Source organism: Numida meleagris, chromosome 1, assembly GCF_002078875.1.
Source record: "Numida meleagris isolate 19003 breed g44 Domestic line chromosome 1, NumMel1.0, whole genome shotgun sequence".
Taxonomy (NCBI): Eukaryota; Metazoa; Chordata; class Aves; order Galliformes; family Numididae; genus Numida; species Numida meleagris.
In genome coordinates this window covers 148,657,849-148,681,859 of record NC_034409.1, presented here as the reverse complement: position 1 = coordinate 148,681,859, position 24,011 = coordinate 148,657,849, and positions in this window count along the sequence as shown.

Genomic DNA, 24,011 nt, shown 5'->3' with positions numbered 1-24,011 from the left:
ACTCTTTGGTCCTCATATTTCCAAATGAAAAGATGAAGACCCACAAAGAGAAACGTATCCCCAAGGAACTGATGTGTCAATGTTAAATATATGTATGTGGTTGTATGTTTGTATAAATAAATAGATATACCTATACGTGTATGTATCAGACAGTATAAGTAGTATAAGGGTGTTCAGTGCAAGTATGATCTTAAATGCAAGACAGGCATTCAAAATTATATTGCCCGAATTCACCGTGGGTTTAATGTCAATAGCCATATCTTCTAACATTTCATTATTTACATTTAAAGAGACTTCTTGGATCATCTACACATGAAAAAAGTATTTTTCCCCATTTCATTATTTTGCTGTTATGTTAAACTATATAATACCTGAAGAGGAAATCCAAATTTCTCAAAATGGTTATATCCTGGCCTCTATATTGCCAGTATATTCATTCCATTATCTGCTTCTTTAGGATGACACGCCAAACAAAACACTAAGACTTTTAAATCGTGTAACATACAATCAGTTCTTAATATAAACATTTTATGTAGCATTTATGTGTTTTGTTTTGATTTTTAGTATCCATAAACAATGCAGAGTGAAATGAATTTATTTTTTTAAGCCCTCAGAGTAACAATACAGATTTTCTATGCATATTACACACAAAGAACAAAAATTACAGTATGAACCATGCTTTACTAAACCATCTGATGAAGATAACTGACTATTCTTTGACTATTCTGGAGAGTTCAAGTATTTTGAATATCAGGCTTTCCTTGGAGATAAGTTTTCTAAAAACTTTTAGCAAAAGAACAGATACTCAACATGGCATACTTCCTTATTTTCCTTTTCCCCTCCAGAGGTACAGATGTTCTTCAATGGTGAAAGAATCTGTACTGATACAACGCACTGCGGAAGACTTGCTTACACACATGCCCAATACACTTGAACCTTGAGGTGTACGGGTGGGTGTTTGAATAGATCCACAAACTCTAAGTCAATTCCAGCAAATAGGATGTGAGTGGTGCATTCCTCTAAGGATTTCTTTTGTGATTATTCAGCTGTTCAAAATCTCTTCTAAGGGGCATCAGTGTCACAGTCTGTCCTAAGCCATATTCATTCCCCAAAACAGCTTGTTTCAGTATTTTGCTGTTGAATTAAAATTCTGCAGTTTACCACAAATAAAACTCAGCAAAGGGCAGCAAAATGGAATTTGAATATACAACATAACTGTGTTTAAAACTCTAGCCACAAATACTTGAAATTTTCAGAAAATTGTACCTTTAGGAAAAGGATCAATTTGGAAGCTAAATAAGAATAAGACATATAACAAAAGATTCCAATTCTAAACTTGGGACATGGGATCCATTCAGTCTACTTCAAATACTGTCTGTGTACTTGCGTGGAGAAAAACCTGAAGCAAGGAAGTACATGCTATTAACTGTACTTCTAGAGAAAGAAGGCCAGGAACATTCAGCTCTGAATGCCTGATCTTAGCTGTTACCTCAAGTTTACTTCTGTTTTCAACAGCTCTAGACAGCTTTCTCCAGAACAATAATCAGAAAAAGTGCTAGGACTATTTCATTTCCCAAACATCATGGTGTAACGAGAGCATAGTTGTAGATAATGCTAACATTCTAAATTATTTCAGATACACCAAGCAAAAGGAAAAACCTACAAAAATGATAATTGGGGCCATGGAAACATCACCTGACCAGAGAATATGCAAATGACAGAGTACTGTTAAAGCCAATTTTCTCTATAGGCAAAAGCAATGATAGCTTGTTTTCTTGGCCTCTTGGACAGGGATTAATCCATGCTCTGTTTTACTTACTATTACATAGTTTGTGGCCCTGTTTAATCTGTGTTGGTCAAGGGCTATACCTAACTTAGTTTGAGAGGATTTCCCTCTGCCAGCCTGCCTTTACTGTCTGTTCGGAGAATGTACTGCTGCAGGCATCTAATCTTCTATACAAAAGGAAGCCTAAAGTTAGGGACACTGGCTCATAGTCACCTTTTTTTATTTGTTTTAATTTACCTTTAAAAGTGTTCTTAAAAGCACATGTAAGGAAATTAATTCATCTCGTATCTATAACTGCTTAAACCAAATGAAGTTTTTTTCACAGATCATTTTCCTCATGCTTTATGTTTTTCTGTCAGTAAGAACAAAAGATAAAGCCCTATGTAATTTCCAGCAGAACTAATGAGATAGCTCTTAGAATCTTTTTCCACATCAATCATTTCAGTCTTTAGTGAATATTATATCTTCTGGAAGTAGAGCACTCTAATAGAATTGAACTCCCCATTTCTAAAATACTTTTGCTTACTGACAAGTGGTTCTAAATATTAAATTACAGCAATTTTCTACTTTCCTCTTTCCTTTTGAAAACATTTCATTAAAATTCCCAGAAATAAACATAGAATATCACATTTCTGTGGCAAACTCTGGGAAAATCCTAAAGAATGCTGATTTTCTATCATAGGTACTTAGTAAGCCCTCCTAGATCTCTTTGAGAATAAAGAAGGCCCTGTCAGAGATGTGATGGTGGGTGACTGTCTTGATCACTGTGAATTAGTTGAGTTCAAATTTTTTGTTGTAAGGAGGAAAAAAAAAGGCCAGTAGAATTAAGAGAGTAAACTTTAAACTTTTCTGGGAGGTATTTAGCAGTGCCTCCTGGGAATCAGCTCTAGAATCAATCCTATATGTTGCAAGTCAAGCAAGCGGGGCAAAAGATAAACCTAGCTGAACAGGAAAATGCTCCTAGAACTAAGAAAGAAAAAGAAAATGTATGATTTCCAGAAACAAAGTCAAGCTTCACAGATTGATTCTAGAGCTGCAGTTCACATCTGCAGGGCAAAAAAGGAAAAAAAAAATTCAAACGTCAACTTCAGATGACCGTGACCAGTCCGTTTTCAGACAGCGAAGAATGTTTTCAAGTATGTCAACAACAAGAGGTCAAAGGAAAATAAACTCATACTGGATGAAGACAGTCACCTAGCAGGGATGAGGAAAAAGCAGAAGAATTCAATGCCATTTTTTTTTCCTCGGTTTTTAATATTAATGATAGATCTTGAGATGCCAGGTCTTCTTAGTTGGACAATCATGATTCAGTGACATTCTAGTTGCAGCCACTGAAACTGTGAGACCAGTTACAATGCTCTTTAAGTCCTTGGGGCCTGACAGGGTTCATCCCAGAATACAAAATGAGGTAGCAGATGTAGCTGGACCCCTCTGAATAATTTACCAAAGGTCTTGGAAGTCTCACAAGGTCCCTACTGATCAGAAGCTCACCAGTGTAACACTGATCTACAAGAAGGGCACAAGAGAAGACCCAGGAAAAGACAAACCTGTTAGTCAAACCCAGGGAGTCCAAACTTTGGCTTGCCTGGGCTACCCTTAGTGGATGGAATTTTTTCTGCATGGAGGAATTCAATGATACATCTTTGCTTCATTTGCATTTCCATGTCAGATGCTGTTTTGTCACACTGCTCCTCTGCTGCCAGTTGTAACATAGCAACAAAATGTAACAAAATATTGGTGGGAAGTTTCAATCTCTACTGCCATACAACCAGCATCCACCTCTGATATTATGGGCCAACATAATAAAACAGGAGGCATTACTTTTGGAGCAGCCCTCACAAAATATACAATATCATTTATAAATATCAAAACATTTTAATTTTAAATATTTTTTAAAAACATTTAAAAATAAAGAAAGGAACAAAAATACAAAACTAGTGGGATATTTGACCTTGATTTTGTGAAACTAACACACCAGGTTCAATGGCAGTGGCTGCAATTCTTAATGAGGTCTCAAGTTATCCATCAGAGACTTCTGATGAAATTTTACTCTTCCTGTAATTCACCCTTGACAATAATTGTTCAAAATGTGCATACTGTCAAAAAGTGATGACATGAATAAGGTGTGATTGTGAAGCAGAGAATATTTTTCTCTGCTAAAATAGGAATTATGAAAGTCCGATAAAGGGACATGACCTGCTTTTTGAGCTGAATATCTGATTGCAACTCTATACATTTCATTTGAAAATTTTCAGGTCATATATATGGAGGTATTTATATCATCTGAAAATGGTCTCACAAATGTAAATAGATATATTTTTTTTTCAATCTTGAATCCCCAAGCTGTGTGGTGCAGTTGATATGCCCAAGGGACGGGATGCCATCCACAGAGACCTAGATAGGCTTGAGCAGTGGGGCCACATGAACGTGAGGTTCAACAAATCCAAGTGCAAGCTCTTGCACCTGGGCCGAGGCAACCTCCACTACCAATACAAGATGGATTATGAAAGAACTGAGCACAGCTCTGCTGGGAAGGACTTGGGGATAGTGGTAGATGGCAAGCTGGACATGAGCCAGCAATGTGCCCTTGCACCCCAGAAAGCCAACACTATCCTGGGCTGCAATCAAATCAGTGCGGCCAGCAGGGTGCACCTCTACTCTATGCTGGTGAGACCTCACCTGGAGTACTGTGTCCAGAAGTGGAATCCTCAGTACAGAAGAGACAGAGACCTGCTGGATCATGTCCAGAAGAGGGCCACAAAAATGATCCATGGGATGGTACACCTCCCCTATGAGGACAGACTGAGACAACTGGGGCTGTTCAGCCTGCAGAAAACAAGGCTCCTGGCAGACCTGAGCGTGGCCTTTCAATATCTAAAAGGGGATTGTAAGAAATAAGTGGACAGACTCCTTAGCAGGGTCTGTGGTATACGACAAGGTGAAATAGTTTTAAACTTAAAGAGGGGAGATTTAGGTTGGATATAAGGAAAAAGTCTTTCAGAGTGAGGGTGGTGAGGCACTGGAGCAGGTTGCCCAGAGATGTGGTGGAAGCCCCATACCTGGAGAATTTCAAGGCCAGGCTGGACCAGACTCTGAGCACTTGATCTAGCTGCGTATGTCCTGGACAAGATCCATCCAAGAGTACTGAGGGAGCTGGCGGAGGAGATAGCCAAGCCGCTTTCCATCATCTATCAGCATTCCTGGTCAACTGGAGAGGTCCAAGAAGACTGGAGACTTGCCAATGTGACTCCCATCCACAAGAAGGGTCGTAAGGAGGATCCGGGGAACTACAGGCCTGTCAGCCTGACCTCAGTGCCAGGGAAGGTTATGGAGCAGATTGTCCTGAGGGAGATTACGTGGCATTTGCAGGACAACTGGGGGATCAGGCCCAGCCAACATGGGTTTGTGAAGGGCAGGTCCTGCTTGACCAACCTGATCTCCTTCTATGATCGAGTGACCCACCTGGTGGATGAGGGAAAGGCTGTTGATGTGGTCTACCTAGACTTCAGCAAAGCCTTTGACACTGTTTCCCACAGTATTCTCCTGGAGAAGCTGGCAGCCCGTGGCTTGGGCAGGTACAATCTTTGCTGGGTAAGGAGCTGGCTGGAGGGCCGGGCCCAGAGAGTGGTGGTGAATGGAGTTAAATCCAGCTGGCGACTGGTCACGAGTGGCATTCCCCAGGGGTCGGTGCTGGGGCCTGCCCTCTTCAATATCTTTATTGATGACCTGGATGAGGGCATTGAGTAAAACTCAAAAAACTCAGTAAGTTTGCAGATGACACCAAGCTGGCAGGAAGTGTCAATCTGCCTGGGGGTAGGAAGGCCCTACAGAGGGATCTGGACAGGCTGGATCTCTGTGCTGAAGCCAATGGGATGAGGTTCAACAAGACCAAGTGCCGGGTCCTGCGCTTTGGCCACAACAACCCCAGGCAACACTACAGGCTTGGGGCAGAGTGGCTGGAAGACTGTGTAGAGGAAATGGACCTGGGGGTGTTGGTCGATGCTCGGCTGAGCATGAGCCAGCAGTGTGCCCAGGTGGCCAAGAAGGCCAATGGCATCTTGGCTTGTATCAGATAACAGTGTTGCCAGTGGGAGTAGGGAAGTCATTGTCCCTCTGTACTCAGCCCTGGTGAGGCCACACCTCGAGTACTGTGTCCAGTTTTGGGCGTCCCAGTACAAAAAGGACATTGAGGTGCTGGAGCAGGTCCAAAGAAGGGCAACAAGGCTTGTGAAGGGCTTGGAGAATATGAGCTACGAGGAGAGACTAAAGGAACTGGGGCTGTTTAGTCTGGGGAAGAGGAGACTGAGGGGAGAACTCACTGCTCTCTTCAAATACCTGAAAGGTGATTGCAGTGAGAGCAGGGTTGGTCTCTTCTTGTCGGCGCTTGGTCCCGTTACAGAATTCCCCCAGTCAGTGTGGCATCAGAATAGCAAGTTCTCAGAATAGCGAGTTCTCTTAATAGCAAGTTCTTCTTATTGTGTTTTACACAAACCTTATATATCCTTCGCTCGTAAGCAGTAAATCCACTCACGGTTAATTATCCTTAAGTTCTTCACAACAACGTAGATAACAAACAAAGGGTTGCTTAACTGTCCCAGAAGTGACCACATTAGCTGTGCGTACTAAAGACTATTCTGTTTACACCTTAGCCCTGTCTCCAGACTCGGGAGGCCTCATAGAGATAAGATCTACCAGACTCTGTTGGGCTCTTTGTTGTTAAATCTCCCCCACATCTTCTCACTAGTGACTGGTGACAGGACAAGGGGAAATGGCCTCAAGGAAAAACTTCTTTACAGAAAGGGTCGTTAAGCACTGGAATAGTCTCCCCAGGGAGATGGTTGAGTCACCATCCCTGAATGTGTTTAAAAACCGTTTGGATGTGGTGCTCGGGGACAAGATTTAGCAGTGGGTTAGGTTGCGGTTGTACTTGATGATCTTGAAGGTCCTTTCCAACCTGAGCAATTCTATGATTCTATGATTCTATGACATGGTTTAGTGGGGTTATTGGATGTAGGTGGATGGTTGGACTGGATGATCTTGTAGGTCTTTTCCAACCTAGCTTATTCTACGCTTCTATTCTATGATTCTGTTCACTGCAGGATTGTTGGACTAGCAGACCTTTAAAGGTCCTTTCCAACTCTCAGGATTCTGTGATTATATTTTCACATTCTTAATAAAACCAGAAAGCACAGCTGTGTATTCTTTGCTGTTCAGAGCCCTGTGTTTGGCTAATATATCAAAATACATACAATTTGCCATCACTTGAATCAGCTCTGCACAGCGCTGCCATGCAGCCTGGGGGCCACATGTTGAACATGCCTGGTCTTACCTCAGGATCTGGAAAAGCAATGCAGAAGATTACTCTGGGCGCTACTGAAAGGCATTTAAAGAACAAAGCTATTATTATATAGTCAACATGGTTTCATGAAGGGAAAGTCCTGTCCTAGTAATTTCATCTCCTTCTACAGTAAGGGCACCTGCTTAGTGTTTGAATGGAAGGTATTGGATATAATCTTTCTGAATTTTAGTAAGGCCTCTGATACCTACCCTCACAATATCTTTCTGGACTAATTGTCCACCTGTGAGATAATAAGGTACACACTATGGGGGACGAACTGGTTCAGTCATGGACCTTGAATGGTCATAGTGAATGCAGCTATGTCTGGCTGGCAGCCAGTCAATAGCAGTGTTCCCCAGCCACTGAAATGGGCATCAGCCTCTCTTACTATGAATTTGACATTTCCCAACTTTTGTTAGACTTTTTTTTTTCAGAGAGAGCTTTACACTTTTATAGAATTAGGTTCTGTGTGTCTAAAATGACAGACCACAACTTTTGCTGACAACATAATTATTAAATTCATGAGTACAGACATTTACATAACTTCAGAATTTATCTCTAAACAACTTTGGCAATTACAGTGGCAAAACTCACTCAAATTTGATCAGTAACAAAATTCATATTTAATTTTTTATACCAGAAATTTTGTTAGAGTGTTATTATAGCTCCTAGATTTTGGATTTCATTGGCCCTAAACTTTGGATAACACATATTCTATTGTGAATTTAAAAGTTGGCTGTTGACATAGAAATGTAAAATATCACTTTAAAATAAGGAGATTGTGGCAGATGTGGTTGCCCAATGGCAGGCAGACTTAGCAACTGTGCAAAAAATTTCAAATATTACGGATTGACCAGGAGAAAATAAATAAATAAATAAACTGGATTTTATACAAATTGTTAAAGCAGTGCAATGTTTACAATTTTGTTGCTAATAATTAAGTTAAAACCTCTGCCATAGAGCATTTTAACAGCACTCTCAAAATCAAGATGTGGAAATATTTTATAATACCCAACAATTTTATGTTTTTGTAGATTATACAGAACTATGACCACAGCATCCACAAAACTATCAGAACTAGGCCTCTGGACATGAAATATTTAAACTCGGACAGCTTTTAGAAAACTGTATATGAGGATGTGTTTCAAATTAAATTATTTGCATATCTACTCACAAAATAAGACCATATCTGGGTACCTGGAACAAAAGAGAGATTTGAGCAGAACTGATTTAGTTGTTAGGAGAGGTTCAAAGATAAAATTTTCATAGTAGCTGCAGTTATGAGAAGGGGGCAGATACTTGTACAGCACTTACTAGAAAATGGTTACAAATCAGTCCAAGGGAGATTAAACCTGAAGAACTTTAAAAAATCAGTTCTGATGATGGCAGATGGGGAGTTCTATATCACACTACCTACCAATGCCAGCACTGGAAAATACACACAAAACACCAGCTTGAATTTTATTGTGCAAATAGTGAGACTCTTTGGAGCTCTTCAGAAAGTCAGAGACGAAAAAGAGAAATAGAATGTCTGCACAGCTTGAACAGCACCAACAAAGATGCCATCTCTGAAGAAGTTCTATAAGGCAAGATTTTGCAGAAAGGATATTATTTACCCCTCTTCAATGATAAGCATCGAAATAATGGCTGAACAGGCATGAACAAGCTTGCATTTTGCTTTGGGAAGACTATTGAGAAACTACATCTTTGGCCTTAAAAGTCTGTGATATTTTCAGAAAACATGTCAAAATTCTAGTGGTAAAATTATGGGGACCTGTCCTTGGGAGTGAATTATTACAGAGCCCTGACTAACAATGGTCTCCATGGCTTTCAAGATGTTCCTGTGATGTATGGTGCAGATGTTGGAGGTATATTCCGCAGCCTGTTTAGACAGGTCTTTCCACTTTTGGAAAGGAGTTTGGAAATTGTTAAGCTACAACTCAGAAATGTATTCAGCATAACAGCTCTTAGTCTTGTCAGCAACCATAAAAATATTTTTCTGGGACAGCTGCTCAAGTTATTTGGTTCACAGACAATTATGCATTTAGCAGAAATTATACTAAGAACCCACTCCAATTTAAATATTATGATACAAACTTTGTGGTCTTGTATGTGTATCATGAAAATTATAGATTTCATCATCTCTGTAGCTCTTTCCCTGAGCCTTGCTTAGTTCCAGGGGACATCAGATACCCACAAAAACTCCTATTTCATCACTGTGGGTGCAGAGGCTCTAATAGGTCTCAGTACAAGTGGAACACAAGGGAAACAACAGCTTGCTCTTTATCATCACAGAATGCAGAAGGAAAAGGGACCCATGGGACAGGTACACTTTGACCATCCCAAAGTAAGCCATCAGAGTATCAAAGTTCACAAAATGCACCGAAATAAGGTGTCCAAGAAGATATTGTTTTGTTGATGAAAACACAGTTTCATACAGTATATGACACATCTCAGAAAAGTTTCTCATCTCAAACACAATCCTGACATCCCTAACTCCATGATAACACGCAACATTTAAAAGAAGGAAACAGGTCATAGGATAACCAAGATTGTTTTTCGATTTAAAAATCTCCCAACACTTCTTCCTCTCTATATATCAACATATAGAAAGTTCTCAGAAAAGAGGATGTCACTCAATGTAACCATTCTGTGCACAGACCATTTCAGTTTGTCATGTTGCTCTTTGCTTCATTTAACAATTCTGCATCTGTCAGATCCCTCACTGCTCTAAGCTCTGTGAGACTGCCAGCAGAACAGAGATCATTTATGCTACAGTTTAGATTAATTGAAAAGCACTGTTTTTTTTCTACAGTTTTATAACGTTGGATAGACTGCAGGATTCTGTGTACCCCATGCCCAACAGCTTTTACAGTAGTGATACAAAAGTGGACACAAAACATAGCTCTCTATTGTACTTCATAGGGGAGTAGCGACTCTCCAATGCAGTGTTTATATTGTTTCAAATAATAATGAGAGGATATAGAATTAAGTACACTGAAAACTTTAAGATAGAGCTGAACACATTAATCAGATGCATAAGCTTCATGTATTGATGGAATCATAGAATCATGGAATCTTAAAGTGGTTCGGAATAGAAGAGATCTTAAAGATCGTCTAGATTCAACCCCTCTGCTGTGTGTAGGGACACCTCCCACTAGATCAGGTTGCTCAAAGCCCCATCCAACCTGGCCTCGAACGATTCCAGGGATGGGGCATCCACAGTTTCTCTGGGCAGCCTGTACCAGTGCCTCATCGCCTTCTGAGTAAAGAATTTCTGATCTAAACCTACCCTCTTTTCATTTAAGCCTGTAAGAAACTGAGCTGAGAAAAAAGCTTAAACTAAAAGAGTTAATATCTCAAAGACTTGGCAGAAGAAAAAAGATGTTACAGTCACGTGTCTTGACAGGAGCACCTGTAAGAGACTGAGATGTTACAGTTCACCTTTCTGAGACTAATTTACAGTGAGAGCATGGAAGAGCTTAGGGGTATTCTCCTCCCTCCACTGCTCTTCTGGAAGGTCCTACAACAACAGACTGAGCATGTGTGGCCTGGACTATAGAAGACTCAGACCCAAGAATCTGTGTGTGCAGCCATCATCTGAAGGAACTGGACCTAAGACATTACTAGTGATGATCTGGACGTATTCTTTACCTCTATTCTACTATCTTTTTTCTTTCTCTCTTTCCCATATGTTCTATTACTCTTGTACAGCCTTACAGTTAAAATTGAACATGGCCCACGTGTTCTGATGCATTGTTCAGTCCACCGTAGATAGTAAGGTTTAAATAGTTTCTACCAAAATAGCTTCTGGCATTAGTAAAACCTTTTAATTGATTGTCTGGTGTCATATCACCTTTATTTAGACTAAGGGTATCTCAGACATCAATTATCTCCATGTGGGTCATCCAGGATGGTCCCTCTCTGGGCACTGGAAGGCTGCTATAAGATCTCCATAGAACCTTCCCTTCTCCAGGCTGTACATCACAATTCTCTCACCCTCTCTTGATGCAAGGTGCTTCAGCCTTCTGATCATCCCCATGGCCCTCTTCGGTGTTTATTCCAGGAGCTCTATGTCTTTCTTGCGTTGGGGCCCCAGGCCTGGATGCAGTACTCCGGGTGAGGCATCACAGGGGCAGAGTAGAGGACAATCACCTCCCTCGCCCTGCTGGCCATACTTCTTTTGATGCAGCCCAAAATACAGTTGGGCCTTCTGAACTGTAAGCTTGCTCTGACAGCTCAATTCAGTGATACCCAATCTAAGGTGATCTGTGTTCTTCTACATATTGCATAGACGCAAATATCTGGATTTGTCACTCCCACTGCTAAACATTCTCCATGGAAAACATGGGGCAAACCTCTGCCTTATTCACAACCCTGCTACATTTGAAGGTAGGGGTAGAGCATAGTTTTCAAAACAGCCATCAGGACTTGGGAGTGCAGTAGGTGGCCCCTGCCTGGAAACATCCTCATTGTGTTTGTCAGTCTCTTGATCTGCAGGGGTCTGCAATAAAACCCTTCCAGGAAGTCACATTTATCCTCATTGGAAACTTTTTCACTGGTCCACTAGCTTCAGAAAAGCAGTTTGCATTTATGGACCCCTGTGGTCCTCATAGGTTTTTATCAGCAAGACTCTTGCAATGATGGCAAATTTGTTCAACTTATCTAATTAGCAGCCTTTGTTGTAAAAGTTTTTTACTGCTTTTCTAGCCTGTAAACCAAGGTCCTAGAACTAATAGCCTCACCAGCCTTTTTAATACTATCATCCTTCCTGCTATTCCTCTGTGCCTGGAAATAATGCTCATCTTTTAGATCCACAGTATCTTCATTGCTCTCATTGATCTGCTTGCTCTTTCAGCAGAAGCTGTTATCTTGAAGATCATGGGACTACGTTCTGTGTCTCAAAACCTGAGTCTTGTTGCCTTTGCAGTAATCATAATTTAAAAGGACAGTCTTGACTGCATGCTCAGTCTTATGCCTCTTGCAGCATTGTTTGTGCAGAGCTTCTGCTGCAAGCTGGAGGCGGGGCACCCGTCAGTTCTTGTCTTGTTTTTGTCTTTGTACTATTGAAGTAGAATGGGTGGAGAACTGGGATATAAGAATCAAAAGAATGATTATGTTTTGGCTTTTATCCAGTAACAGATTTAGAATAATTTATTCTGAAACTGAGCCTGCTGTACCAAATAAGATAAGGCTGAGAACCAATCTATGTACTTGTCTCGCCCAGTTGAATTAAAGGATAAAATAAAGTTGTTTTTTTTTTTTTAATCTTTAAAATATTCTAGGTATGTATCCAGTGGTAGATTCTGGAGAGCTAATATTCTACTTTCAGTCAAATGGCCATATCAAGAGTTTGGAGCGTGTTTCTTATTTGTATACATAAGACAAAGAAAAAAATAAATTCAGACATTCCCAGAAGAGAAATTTCAGTTAAATCTTTTCCAGAGCAGTAACTAAAGATTACATTACAAAGTTAATTTGACTGTTCATGTCATCTGAGTTCACCAGAGTTTATATCATTTTGTGGCGAGACTGATACGTAAACTCATGGTCCAGACTAGTCACTCTTATAATGAAAGACCTCACCAGTACAAAAGATCTGTTTAAAAGCACATACTTATAAGTGTATATGAAATACTAGCTATAACAACTCAATGTGTGTTCATGCTTGCCCAGAGAAAGACTTCTCATGTTCATCCATGCAAAAGCTTAAATAGGACAAGTATGCACACATCTGCTTCTGTCCATGTAGATTACAATAACATATGGTTAGCGGTGTTCTTTCCTCTGTTATGAAGGGTTTAGTTATGAAAAATAGATATTATCTTGGAATTCTAACATAATATCCTCTTAAAAATTGGCTATTTTCCTTGCACTTTTCATAAAAGCACTTCTCATCAGCGCATCTGCATGATTTGACATCATGACTAGTTTCCTTTGAAAGCAGAAATGCATACGCTAGTGACATATGTTTGATAACTGCTCAAACAACAAAGCAGGAGAGGCTCAGGCTAATGTGTACAATCTGGAAAATGATTTTCTAAATGCTATACATCATTAAGATATGATGTCTAGCAGAGAAGAGGTATATCAGAAATTCTGTCTATATAGTACCTACACTAACTATAGTGGGGTGAGGTATCCCTGAAAAGTCAGTGTAAGATTCCTCAGTAGAGAGCAGGGTCTTTTATTAGAGCTAGTGCAGATTAGCATGCAATTCAACACCTCCTAAAGCAGATTACTACATTTGTTCAGACTTGACCTTGTTACAAGACTTACCTTAGCTATTAAGGCTAGTTTGGGCAACCTGATATTATCTCTTGTTGGGAATCTATTCTCTGTCAACAGTTATTTTATATCTGAAGGTGATTTTTTCCTGTGGGAAGCTGAAAAGGATGTAAGGTGTGTGCTTTGAAAACAAGCTATTGTATAGAAGAAACTCATCTAAGTTAAAAATAAATTAGTCACATGAATTAGCTGGAAACAGCCTCACAAACACTTTTTTTTCTAGCAAACAGTGCTTCGGTCATTTTCTCCTTATTTAAAACATTTGGCAATTTTATAACGTTGTTGATAGTCTATATAGGTTATGTTTATTATCAGATAAGATACCTTTACTTCATAATACCAGGTTTGGCTCCTGAATTCACAGACACATATTTCTTTTTATTTATTGTACGATTTCTCTTTGTGATTCTCTTTGATAGCAGATCTCCTTAAGTCCTGCAGCTGACAGACTGATTCCATCAGAATTAGCACATAGCGATGAAAGTGGCGAAGCTGGGTCTCTTTTGAGTTTTAAGTACATTATTGAGTCTGCCTGATGTCTTTCACAAAATTAGAGAAATCAAAACGGTAATAGCAAATATGAGGTTGACGTAATTTTTAAACTTGCTGTTCCAAGAGTATTCTCTATATGCTTTGAAGAAGGCTCCAGGGAAACCTCCTTGCAGCCTTACGGTACTTGAAGGGAGCTAATGTGCAGGTGAGAGACTAACTTTTTACACAATATAATAGTGTCACGATAAGGGGAAATGGCTTTAAAGTAAAAGAGGGGAAATTTAGCTTAGACGTTTGGAAGAAATTCTTTGCTCAGAAGATGGTGAAACACTACAACAGACTGCCCAGATAGGTTTTGGATGCCCCATTCCTGGAGGCGTTCAAGGCCAAGTTGGCTAAGATCCTGGGGAGCCTGATCTAACGGGTGGCAACTCTGTCCATGGCAGGGAGGCTGGAACAAGATGATCTTAAAGGTCCTTTCCAATCCAAGGCATTCTAAGATTCTATGATTCTATAAGTAACATCTCAACAGTTTTTTTCTCCTCCAACATATGTAGTAGGCTATTTTTCTTGAGATATACATTCTATATCTAAGTTTTTAATACAATGGTTTTAAATGCTCTAAATCCAGCACTGACATGGGCTAGTCTGATGAAAAAAAGTGCATATACCTCTACATTTGGCCAAGCCTGATAAGACCAGATACGTTGGCTAAATAATCACCAAATGAAAATAAGTAATGCTCTCCATCTACTTCACTAATAGCTGTCAAGGGACTGTCCAAGAATCAGAAAACTACTGAAATTATGAGAAACTGCATTTGGGGAGTGCTTATAAGATCTTAGCTTTCAGATTGCTTTGACCATTTTAACCATAAACCTGCAAAAATACCTACCAGTTTTACCATGAATATGTACTATAAATAAAAAAAATAAATAAAAAAAATAAAAATTGCACCTGCTGTTCCCCCTTAAATTAGTTAACTGCTAGAGTCACATTATCTGCCCATGCAGCTTATAAGTCATGCATGAAATGAAGAAGAAATTCACCTGTTATCACATGCCAGATCTCTGGTAAGTCATATATAGAAGTTAATAAGCCATTTAGCATGTTTTAATTTGCTTAGAATCAAAGAAATCAAAGCAATCAAAGCAATAGACATTGCATTTAATTGAAACAAGTCTTCGTATTCATCAGTTGTTTATGTTCCTATTACAATCTAATAAAAGATTATTATGAAACATTGTTTCAGCATCTGTGTGGAAGCTATAAATGTTTTATTTAGTTGTTTATAGTTTAGTGCATTTAGTGTATTTTAGTGCAAAAACGGAGTGGCTGTTAAGCAGGGAAAATGGATGCTTATAGTCTTCCCTAACAGAGTAGAATTACTGAAGAGATAGGGATATTGACTCTTCATTAAGTTAACGTACAACTACACAAATTAATTTCAGGATAAAGCAGGCAAGGAGAACAAATAATAAAACTAGTCAAGGAATAGCAGTTTATTAAATTTCTCCAATTTAGAAGGACAAGAAAAGCTGTCATCTGGAAAAACAAAAACAAAAACAAAACAAACAAACAAACAAAAAAACAAGTGCAAGGGACCTGACCTTCCAGAATATCAAAAGGAACTTTATCAGCCTTTTTGCATAATCCAGCTCAAGATCAGATTTAGGTATTATGGTTACAATTATTTTATTGTTTAGCATGCTATTTTATGTAAATGTTATTAAAACTTTAATTAAACTTTGAAGCCTTTAATATCATCAGTTCTATCTTTTGATGTTCCTGTATTTCTAAAAGCCTTAGCTATTAAAAGTGAAATAAATTTAGAAGCTAGGCTGCATGTAAGTGGTTAAAATACTTGAGAAGATGAAGGTAATGAAGAAGGCACTAGAGGGATAAAAAACAATATTTCATCACCAATAGTCACGCTAACGTTAATTGTTGTCAGTAGCTGATATCTAGAACAAAATGAAGCTATGTGGAGTCTCTAAAGCATATACATTGGACTTTGCTAACTGAAAAGATACATATTCTTGAGAATTACCAGCTGACTTCAAGAACTATCTATGTACAAACACAAACATTAAAGTTACAGTAGTATGCAGATACACATAAATGAGATAAGTTTGCAAACAATTAATTGGTGAATTATGAGTATCCCAGGGTAATGCTCCTAGCAAAATTCTATACCTGCAAGCATAGTCTGTGGGCAGAATTCAGATATGTAAACATAAGAATATGGCACTGCAATTTAGACATGGAAGATATTCCTATAGCCTTCAACCCCAGCTCCATAAGCATGACACTTTCCTTCTACAGTAAAATCTGCAATATGTCAGACCCGTAGGGATATCTGAAATTATACTTAAACAGCTGTGTTAAACCACCACAACGTTAAGCTGAAAAGACTGAAATAAATTAAATGAGCTCCCTGTAAGTTTTCTCTACTAATAGTTAAAGGAATCTGAAATTACTTATTCTTCATGAGGTGGTGAAGCATTACCACTCAGGCTTTTCAGCATAGTAGTTCAGAGGAAGACTTAGCAGAGAAAACCAGGACTATATTAACTATTGCATAACAGCCTGATGACATTTAAAATATATGAGTGATAACTGTCCTTCTCATGGGGAACTTCAACTTGCCTGATACATGCTGGAAATACAATACAGCACAGAAGAAACAGTTTAGGAGGCTTCTGGAGTGTGTGGAAGGTAACTCCCTGACACAGCTGGTAAGAAAGCCTACCAGAGGAGATGCCCTGCTAGACCTGCTGATCAAAACAGAGAAGGACTGGTGGGAGATGTGGAGGTCAGGAGCTGTCTTGGACAGAGTGACCACAAAATGGTAGAGTTCTTAATCCTTGTTGAAGTTGGGGGGGAGTCAGCAAAACTTCTACCTTGGAATTCTGTAGGGTAGACTTCAAACTGTTCAAGACACTGGTTGGGAAGGTCCCTTGGGAGTCAGTCCTGAAGGGGCAAAGGCGTCCAGGAAAGCTGGACGCTACTCAGGAAGGAAGTCTTAAAGATTCAGGAGCAGACTCTACCTGTATGCTGTGAGACAGGCCAGCAGGGACAAAAACTGGTGTGGCTGAACAGGGAACTTCTTCTGAGACTCAAGTAAAAAAAGAGTGTACCTCTTGAGGAAGAAAGGGCAAAGAACTAGGGAAGAGTACAAGGAAGTTGCTAGGATATGCAGGGAGAAAATTAGAAAGGCAAAAGCCCAGTATGTGCTCAGTCAATATGTACTGGGCAAAAGACCAGTATGTGCTCACTGTGGTAAAGGACAATAACAAATATTTCTACAAATATATTAAGAGGAGGTCCACAGAGAATGACTGTACTTTACAGGATTAGGCAAGGCACATGATCAATGAGGATAAGAAAAAGGCTGAGGTTTTCAACGCCTTCTTTACATCTGTCTTTAATAGTCAAACCAGTTATCTTTGGAGTACTCAGCAGGTCTTGACTTGGAAGCCTGGGATGGGAAGCAGAATAAACTGTCCACAATTCAAGTGGAAAGAATTAGAGACCTAATACTCCGCATGGACTGTCACAAGTCCATGGGGCCAGATAGGATTCATCCTGGGGTGCTGAGGGAGCTGGTGGACATAACTGCCAAGCTGCTTTCCACTATCTATCAGCCTTCCTGGTCAACCAGAAAGATCCCAGACGACTGGAGACTTGCTGATGTGACGCCCATCTATAAGAAAGGCTGTAAGGAGGATATGGGGAACTACATGCCTGTCAGCCTGACCTCTGTGCCAGGGAAGGTTATGGAACAGATCTTCTTGAGTGCAATCACATGGCATCTATGGGACAATCAGGGCATCAGGTCCAGCCAGCACGGGTTCATGAAAGGTAGGTCCTGCTTGATCAACCTGATCTCCTTTTTTGACCAAGTGACCCGCCTGGTGGATGACAGAAAGGCTGTTGATGTGGTTTACCTAGACTTCAGCAAAGCCTTTGACACTGTCGCCCACAGTATTCTCCTGGGGAAGCTGGCAGCTCATGTCTTGGACAGTTACACTTTTTGCTGAGCGAAAACCTGACTGAGTGGCTGGGCTCATCAAGTGGTGGTGAATGGAGTTCAATCCAGCTGGTGACTAGTCATGAGTGGTGTTCTCCAGGGGTTGGCATTGGGATTCATTTTCCTTAATATCTTTATTGATGATTTGGATGAAGGATTTGAGTGCACCCTCAGTAAGTTTGCAGATGACACCAAGTTGGGAGGAAGTATCGATCTTCCTGAGAGGAAGAAGGCCCTACAAAGAGACCTGGATAAGCTGGATCACTGGGTTGAGGCCAGTGGGATGAAGTTCAAGAAGACCAAGTGCCGGGTTCTGTGCTTTAATCACAACAACCTCATGCACGGAAACAATTTTAAACTAAAAGAGAGGTGATTTAGATTAGATGTTAGGAGCAAATTCTTTCCTACAAGGGTGACGAGGCACTGGAACAGGTTGCCCAGAGAAGCAGTGGATCCCCCATCCCTGAAAGGCCTTAATCAGGCTGGATGGTGCCCTGGGTAGCCTGATCTTGTGGATGGCAACCCTCACCACAGAAGATGGGTTGGAACTAGATGATCTCTACGATCTCTTCAAACCCAATCCATTCTGTGATTTTAGGACAGATTATTGCTATAAAAATAATTAGTGGGCCTCTATCCAACAGGTTTCAGTAGATGCACTGAGACCTAAAACAGTCTCTGATAGCCCACTGCTTCCTGGTAATAAATTAGATTTGCAAAATTTAAGAATATCATTAAGACAGCACCTTAATTTTTTTCAGGTAGAGGATCTATAGGAACATCCACAGGAATGTGAAAATAAATACGAAATATTCAATTTTTATTTAAAAATAAAGAAATACCAAAACACAATGCTTATAATAATTTATAAGTTTCAGCTGTTCATCTTCTCTGCTTCCATCTGGAATATTTTGTGCCCTTTTCATTTCTACTTAAGGATGATGATATGCTAATAGGAACACAATAACCAGTTGTCACCTTTTACTTGCTTTTTTTGACATCTGATTTTCTTGAAGAGACTCAGAATAAGATGCAAGCAGTTCAAAATAACTGAAAATAACATGCTTAATAATATCTTCCTTGGTACTCCTGAAATTGCTCTTTCTGATAAGAAAAGTCAAGGAAAATCAAGAAGCAGCTTCATTATTTCTCATTTGTAACTTTAATGAAGAATTACGTTTGACTGTACTATGAATATTTTTGGTAGAATACTCAGTAAAAAATGCCACTATTTAACAAGTAATCAAAATTTAAGAATGAAATCCCAAAAGTCATAAGGGATTTGGATTGTAGTGAACTTAATTTTTCCATTCTCATTGAAGGTGATATTCTGTGTTATTTATGAATGACTTCACTGATTTGTTAGGGATTGTCAGGCTTCAGCTCTTTAGGGAAGAAAAGTGATTAAACCAGGACTGAAATGAATAATACTAGAATTGACATTTCCACAGATAATTAGCCTTCAGAGAACATTCATATAAACAGAGCTGCTGCCAAAATTCTTCCCTCTAATCCTCGGAGAATCAGTGATATAAATGAGTTGACACCGAACCTCCAAATATGGATACTTGACAGATAAGATTTGCATTAAACAGCAGAATAACACAGATCTTACTAGTTCGTTTCAGCAGTTCAAGAATAAGAAAGCTTGTCAGACAATATAAGAATTTGTCAAATATATTCCCTGTTAGTCCCACCCACTAATAACCATGCAATTTGGAACAATTCTTCATACCTAATATTGGCTAAAACAAAAAGAAATAAAACCTGTCACAATAACATCAGATTTCTCTGCAACACCTCATTGCCAGCTAGATATCATTACTTCTTTCTGTGCAGATATCTGACATATTCTCATGCATGTGCTTTTTAATTTTCTCTAGAGAGCAAAAAGCTTATTTCTACCTACCAGTGCTAATCAGTTAAAGTTCTTATAATTTTATTTTTAAAAGAAATACTGCTACAGCTACCAATCATAGAACTCCTGCATAGTGATGAGATATGAGTCAAAAGAGAAAAACACAGGAAAGTTTTGGGTTTTTTTCCATGAAAAGTCCCACCTGTTACTTTTCCTTTGCAGTCTTTTCAGCAGACAAGGAGTGATCGGGGATAGTCTTTTTAACTTTACATGTATAATTCAACAGTCTTGCATTTGAGAAACAGACATCATAGATTTCCAACATAAATACACTCTTAAGCAGAAGTGTTCAAGACAAACAAACAAACAAAAACCCTTGAACTTACAGTTTTACTTTTAAAATCTAATTGTCCTTTTTAGCATTCTGACGATATGCTAAGCTGTATCTTATAATAAGCTATGTCTTATAATATTCCTGCTATTTTGTGGGAAGCTGTCAGCAACCTTATAGGACCACTTTCAGTAATGCAATTCCTTGGGTTTTGCTGCGCTCTCTTTTCCCATTTATGAGTTATGCATAACGCCCCAACTATCTCCTTTCATTATTTCTGTTTTCCATGCATCAGGAACAACCTTGAGATGGAAACAACAACAACAACAACAACAAAGTTTTTCTTCTCATTCCAGTGCAACTTGAATATGGTTAGTGAATGAATAATGAATTAGTTAAACTTGAAATTTAAGCCTTTCCATACCTGTTAGGGCATCCAAACATGATGAAATAGTAATTCATTAAGTCCAGGTTTATCCTTGTTTCTTTGGCAACTATTTTAAATGCACTCTTATCACTGTCATGAGTCATGAATACCATGGACTGATATAAGGAGGAGGATAGTTCTATACCACAGAGAACTTAGGTTATGTGGATCTTGGATTACATCTACTTTCCCCCCTCTTCTACTGCAGGAACTTCTAATGAATTAGATTTCCTTACTGGCTTCTGAACACCCATGTTATGCTGACTGAAATGGTATAGTGGTTGAAAACTCACCAGGCTTTTCACTCTATCCTTTACAATTCATTCTCTGGAGGATCAGAATAAGAACCTGGTTCCACGACTAATGGGGCAGGGGGACCCACGGACCCACACTCCAGGAACAGGGAAAGGAGAAAAGGGGAAAGGGTAGGGAAATGGGCCTGAAAACAAAACTGTGGCAACGATCTGAGAAGAAAGCAAACTAATTTACCAAATAAGATATCAGTATGCAAGATAACACAGTATAATACAATATAATCAGAATTGAAACTAATAAATGAAATAAAATGAGAGAGAGAGTGTCCAAAAACTGAAGGCCTTACTCTGATGCTGAAGGCGAGATGGCTAGGGAGCACATACGCTGCAGAGACGAGCAGAAAAGGAAAAGGGGCATCTTGTGACTTGCCAACAGTTTTATCTTTTCCTCTGAATGGAAAACAGAAATGCGAAGTCCTCTGAGGTATGTACTACTTCTCTTCTGAGACAGGTATTCCTGGAACTATTGGCAATCCACAGAACTGGAGCATTAACTCTTTAACTCCCAGTGCACTACATGATGTTATGATGTGGAATACCAATAACAAAGATCATAAAACCATGACAAAATGTTACCTCTGTGAAAAGTGAAACAGGTCAGAGAGAAGAATGCCTGCAAACGGCATGAAATTCATACATCAAGGTTTACTGATGTATGCTTACTGCACTCTCTTTCATCACTCCTGTGAAGTCTCAGACTAAGCACATTATCAATATAACAGTCTTTTGGTTTGTCTAAGAGAAATGAAGCAAAGTGAAGCCTACAGCTTTACTAATCTTTTTTTTTTTAATCTGGATTTCTCAGGTTTCATGTTGTAATCTCCACTTTAGCACACCTGCCAAAATGTTCTGTGTCAGAACTGTTCAAATGTCAAAGCAAACACATTACTACAAAGAATTAAAGAAATGAAGAAAGAAAAAAAAAAGAGAGAAAACCAGCCTTTTGCTACTATGGTGGCATCTAGCATCTTGAAAAAAAATATCTCAACAGTGCTACTGGTGTTTAGTTTGATCAATTCTGTAAAATCTTTATTGATGGATTTTAGGAAAAGAATCTTGAAAATTTGATTTCTTCTGACTGAAATCAAGGATTTCAGCCTCAAGGGGGGGGGGGAAGCTTTTCTTAAAAAAAACAGCAGTGTAGTTACATGTTAATCACTACTAGAGTCAAGACTGTAGGATGAGCTTCTGAATTTAAGGTCACGATTAAAACAAAACACAGGATAAATTTATACTTGGATTGCTTGTATTTTTTCTATTTTATTTAAAATAAAGTAACTCCACGGACTGCTTCTTATATACTGAAAGTTAGTTGTTGATGTTTTGTTTTGCTTTGTTTTGTTTTCTAGCTAAGATGGCCTTTTGTTTATCACAAACTTCTTGATTTCCTGTCATGTTGTCCCTCAAGTTCTTAAAATAGAAACAAGCTCTCAACTCTGTGGCTTCTGAGAAAATAATGTCAAGGCAACTGTGGGTTTGTGAATATTTCAAAACCTATAAGCAATGACACTGTGGGATGCCACTGCTCTTGAAATTCTCAGAAGTACTTCACTAATTCTGGCTAAATAGTCAGGTTTGAACTTCACGGAAAGCTTTTTAAAATTTAGTTTTAGTCCAAGACAGGCTGAAGTTAAATAGCAAAAGACAAAGAAACCCAGTATTTATCATGGATTGATCTGTAGCTGTTCTGTGAAAATAGCATTCCTAGACTGGCACAGAGAAGTTCAAAAGTGAATGACACAATTGTACAGTTCACATAGGAGAGAACTGAAGAGTGTCCAGTTCTGCTTAATAGCATGACCAGGCCAAACTATTCAATCCCTGTCAAGTAGATTTTTAGGCTACTCTCAGAGGTCTCCCGTTTTGGAGACTAATAAGATCCTTGGGCAAACCTTCCCAGTTTTCTTAGTGTCAAACTGAAATCTCCATTGCTGCACTTAAGCCTATTATTTTTTTCCTATTCATCATGGACATGGAGATTAAGATATCGGTGTGGAACAAAGGAAATCAGAGAAATTACAGTTAGGACTATACATACTTGCTGTTTTCGCATTCCTGCTACAGTTTTGATCCCCACTAATCTAGATGTAGATATCCCATATCATTGTAGTGTAGCAGTTTTATTTGAGATCTAATTAATCTAATCCAAATGAGTCTAGGAACAAAAAATTATAAATATGAAATCTTTTAGGCATCATAAAGAAACAATTTGGAGTGTTTAAAAATATTATATGAAGATATGTTTGTATAAACAACTGTTATATTTTCAAGTTCTCTTTCTCTGATTTTCTGAAGTGGGAGGAATGTAGCTGTTCATAACATCATGGAGATCAATAAGAACTGAGGAACATATTCTTTTTTTTAGCATCTCTTTATAAATTGCATATTGTAAATAGGAAACTACAGTCATTGTTTTTAGTGAAGTGGGTTTTATCATCTTTACAGGTAATGTTTTATATTTGAGATAGTATACAATGTATACTAGTAAACTAGTCTTCAAAATTCTTAAACTGCTATGAAAGAAAGATCTTTCAAAAAAATAAAGCATTTTAACATGATGAAAATCACAAAATACAATTTCATTATCATTTATTAAGTATTATTATTTATTATCATTTTATGTCATTTACTAAGTATTAGTATTTAAACTTCTGTGTACTTTAAATTCAATGAGGCTACAACATAGTTAATTTAATCCAAATTTTTCACATCAAAATATATTTTCCTCACTGTTTCTCCACATAAATGACTGTGGCTCCAACATCTTATGACATCTGATATTATATTCATGTCTGCATTGAACTTAATTGCATTGAATACTGAAAGTGTATTTAAATACTTATGCTGTACATATTTCCAGTGTCTATACTAACGTTGTTCTTCATGAATTTAATGCATCATCTAGTCCCATTACTAGTTCTACTGGTTTTACTGGTTCTACTGGATATTTTGCACTTTTCTGTTTTTTTTTTTTTAATTTGGAATCAGATAATAAAACAAGCAATAAGCTATCTAAGCCTCCTCAAATCCTTTAGTGATAGATGCTCATTTTGTAGCTAAAAATGACTTGATGATACAGAGGTTATCGAGTATTGCAATGATGTTAGAGTATTCTTAAACTTTTTATACTAAAGATCCTGCTTA